We start from the raw sequence: 4,662 nt of genomic DNA, 5'->3' as shown, positions 1-4,662 counted from the left end.
AACCCATGGTGAGGGCATCTTCTTAAAAGGTCTTTGTATTTCTCCCATGCATCATAGAGTGTTTCTAAATCCATCTACACAAAAAAAGAGATATCATTATGCAATTTGGTTGTTTTAGCCGGCAGAAAATATTTTAATAAAAAATGTTCGGTCATTTGTTCCCAAGTAGTTATTGACCCTAGTGGTAACGAGTTCAACCACTGTTTAGCTTTGTTCCTGAATGAAAAAGGGAATAACCGAAGGCAAATGGCATCATCAAAAAGCCATTGATTTTAAATGTATCACAAAGTTCCAAAAAGTTTGCCAAGTGAACGTTGGGATCCTCGTTCTACAAACCATCAAACTGAACAAATTGCTGTATCATTTGAATTTTCTTAGGTTTCAGTTCAAAATTATTTGCAGCAATAGATGTCTAACTATGCTCGACTCAGTTCCTGTTAAAGAAGGTTTAGCATAATCATACATAGTGCGCGGAGCAGGATTCTAATTAGCAGCAATTGCAGTAGGTAGCGAATTTTCCTGGTTGTCTGCTATTTCCTCGGTTGTGGTATGAATATCGTCCTCTTGCTTTTCCTCTGTGTCTCTTAGGCTTCGCCTTATTTCTCTTCGATTTCTGCGAACTATGCGATCGATCTCACAGTCAAAAAGTAATGGTCGTGACGGGTTTCTTCTAGTCATAAACTAGAAAAACCTGTCAGAAAAAAATAAAAGAAAAGTTAGAAAAGTGAAATTAAACTAAAAATAAATTGAAATAAGAGTAAAATGGCTAAAGTAATAAAAATCGAGTGTTCCTAATAACTTAGTTCCCCAACAACGGCGCCAAAAAATTGATTCGTGATATTTGCGATAAGTTTTAAATAATTTATAAATGATCGTTCTTGAAACCAACTATTATCACGATGAAGGCAAGTGTACCTATCAAACAGTAGTATAGCTTTAGCAAGACCGGATTTTCGAACCCAAAGGAACCAAGAGTACTAGTAATTACTTTCTTTTTATTATCTAGCCTAAAAATTAAGGGATTTGTTTATCTAAACTAATTAACTAAACTAAGGGTGCAGAGAAAGAAAATTAGGGAAAATATTTTTAGAAAATTCGATTGATTAAGACAATACCCAAGGAAAAATCCACCTAAACTTCACTTGTTATTTGACTCTAAATTAGACGATTTATTCATTTGACTTTATCCATAGAAATCCCTAAGTTATATTATTATCTCTCTCAAGACTAATAACGTCTAACCCTAGGTTGATTAATTGAAATCTCTTTCTAATTAACGCCCTAGTGTTACATTAACTCGATCTATGGACCCCCTTATTAGGTTTCACCCTAATTCGGAAAAATCTTGTCACCCTATCTCTAGGCGTTCAATCAACTCCGCTTAATTATGATAAATTTACCCTTAGACAGGGACTTTTCCTTCTCTGAAGAAGCGCATTAACTTGAATCAATATCTTGGAATATTAAAACAAGAATTAAGAACACATAATTAAGAACAAGTCAAATATTTATCATATAATTCAAATAATAATAACAAGATCCGTCTTAGGTTTCATTCTCCTTAGGTATTTAAGGGGTTTAGTTTATAATTATAAAAGAAAACATCTCAGAAGAATAATTAATACAAAGCATAAAGAAAACCCAAAACTCCTGAATGGAAATTGAAGGGAGAGCTTTAGTCTTGATGAATAATCTGGCTTCTGAGATGGATCAATCGGCTTTCTTCTAGTAATTCCTTACTTCCTCCTCCGTCCCCCCATTCTAAGTTCCTCCTCAAGTGTTTAAATAGGCTTTAGAATGCCTAAAAGCCCTCAAAAGTGGCCTTTTCTGAGTACGACTATACTTGGGCTCGACAAGGACACACCCGTGTGACACGCCCATGTACGATTGCTCCAGATCGTGGTCAAGGCTGTTAAATAGGCACAGGCGTGTAGTCTACGCATGTAAGTCGTGCTTCGATCCTGCCAAATGGACACGGCCGTGTGGCTTACCCGTGTGAGGAAGTCCAGGCCGTGTTGATTTCCCATGTGGGTCCATTTTCTCCGTTTTCAGCTGTTTCTTGCTCTTTTTACTCTCCTATGCTTACCTAAGTATAAAATATGAAATTAAAGGATTAGGAGCACTGAATTCACCAAATCTAAGGATAATTCATCCAAAAAATGTGTTAAGCATGGGACAATAATATGTATAAATTACGATTTATCAGATATATGTGGTCAAGCCACTACATTGCAGTCAAGCTACCAAAACAGATATGTGTGGTTAAGCCACTATAATTGCAACCAAGCTGCCAGAATAGATATATGGTTAAACCACTAGATAGTGCAGATCTTTAAACTGCCATGCAATGTGACATGACATGCATATACAGAACCAGAATGAAAAACATGTCGGACATACAGTTGTAGAATAACAGAAATAACAAGGCATGGAATTCCACGCTTTTGCAGAGCAAATGTATCACAAATTCAACAAATGCAAATTTATTTCTCCATAACGTCACATGCATAATCATATAGTAGATTCAGAAATATAAAAACTAATATAATCAGACATCATATGCTCATATACAAACATAGCAAAATAGAAACATGCCATCAGAATTATCACTATACAATTCATGCATATATATATATATATATATATATATATATATATATATCACATACCTTTTCCACATTACTTACAGTGTCATACTATTAGATATCATGTTTTCAAGTCCTATTTATACAATATGGAACCTACGGAATGGCTAAATATGCATCATAGACAAATACAAACCTAGGTGAAATTTCCAGACCATAGGCTGACATACCTATGTGGGCCACACAACCCAATTAACCCTGTAACACTCCTAACCCGTATCCTTTGCTGGACTAGGGTTACAGAGCATTACTGTTCAAACTGAACATTAACCATACATTTTAAACATCATTGAAAACATATTATAAATACATTCATTCACATAAAAATCGTCCCTTAATCTAGCCCTCGAGGCCCTAGAAACATCTTAGAAACAATTCGAGACCAAATTGAAAACATTTGGAAAGTTCAAGAAAAAGTTAGAAAATTTTGACTGCAAGAGTCACACGACCGTGTGCCTCACACGACTGAGACACATGCCCATGTCTAAGGCTATGTAACCTTTACAGTAGGGACACACGGCTATGTCCCAGCTCGTATCCTTACCCAAGTAACTCTTTAAATAAGGTCACACAGCCGTGTAACTTTCGAAACAACCCCACAAGCCTATGCACCAAGCTGTGTGTTAGGACGTGTAACAACCTGACTTGTATGCAATAAAACCTACAGGGGACACATGGCTGTGCCACACATGGCTGAGTCACACGCTAGTGTTTCAGGCCGTGTGGACATAATTTTCCCAAAATCAAGCCATTTCCAACACCAACTCATGCATCCACCTAAAGACATTTAGTGCACATTATCAAAGTGTAAAAACCTTACCAAAACATAGTATAATATCCAATTCAATGGTCCCAAATCAATAAACCAATATGCCAATCACGGCACCTCAAATCTAAACATTTAAACTTACCTAAACATGCATTTATTTATCACATTTCCATCATCACACATAATTCAACTTATAGCAAATGATACCACAAATATGACCATTACTATTCCATTGCAAAACATGCCATTTGAGCCTTTCAAAACATGAAACATGATATAGTTACAATGACAAAAACTAACAAGGCATCAAATGTACCAACATAGTTAACTTACATAACGTATACTTACCAAATCACCTTCAAACATAGTTAACTTACATAACATATACTTACCAAATCACCTTCAAACCATTTTCAAACATAATAACCTAGTTCAATTACAAACTAAAACATGTCACAAGTAACCATTTTCAAACTATCATCAACATGCCAAGTGAATCATATCAACAAGCACTTTAAAGTAATCAACATCACATAATTTGGTAAGGTATCAAGGTGTACCAAACCAACATAGCTTTCCAAAGCTTACACATACCAAAACATCATTAACACATGCACTAAAGTACCATTACAAATCATCATATACATGCCATTATAAACCGTAACCAAATTACTCGAAAACTACCAAATTGTCCACTAGATAGTGTGATAGATCTCCTATGAACTTCCAATCAATTTAGCTTCCAATAAATTGTAAAGTAAAGGAAAATATCTACGTTTGTAAATGAATGCTTAGTAAGCTCGTATAAACTTTAAAAGTAACTTATCACTTCAATACTATAATACATAGATTCAACATGATTCAACACCAATGCTCTAAACATAGTATAAGCCTATTAAACACCATTCAACTCCCAATTGAGTAGTCTCATCAACATCACATATAATTTCAATTATAACATAATAGGATTTTATAAGACATATTACAAAATTACCAACCTTTTCATAAGGTTATAAACCATTCCATTTACTACTTACCATTCCATTTCAAATGTTTAGCTTAAGCCTAAACAATATCATCAACTCATAAGTTAGTACAATTATACATGATTCAAATGAATTTATACATAACAAATAATTTACACTTGCATCCACATCATTTGGATCACATTCCTTTTCATAAGTTCATAATACATTCCATTTGAACACCTACCACTTCATTTCTTTTTCATACCTGTTGAACTATCTA

General features: G+C 34.6%; 1 non-coding gene across 1 annotated transcript; it reads left to right on the top strand.

Moving 5' to 3' along the window:
- Window positions 1-106, top strand: LOC128293446 (small nucleolar RNA R71). The gene has a single exon (XR_008283629.1). It is a non-coding gene; the product is annotated as a small nucleolar RNA R71 (small nucleolar RNA).
- The last annotated feature ends 4,556 nt before the right edge of the window (window positions 107-4,662 follow it).

The sequence above is a fragment of the Gossypium arboreum genome, chromosome 5 (genome assembly GCF_025698485.1).
Source record: "Gossypium arboreum isolate Shixiya-1 chromosome 5, ASM2569848v2, whole genome shotgun sequence".
NCBI lineage: Eukaryota > Viridiplantae > Streptophyta > Magnoliopsida > Malvales > Malvaceae > Gossypium > Gossypium arboreum.
Note: the sequence above shows the minus strand (reverse complement) of the source record. Positions and strands in the feature narration are given on the sequence as shown.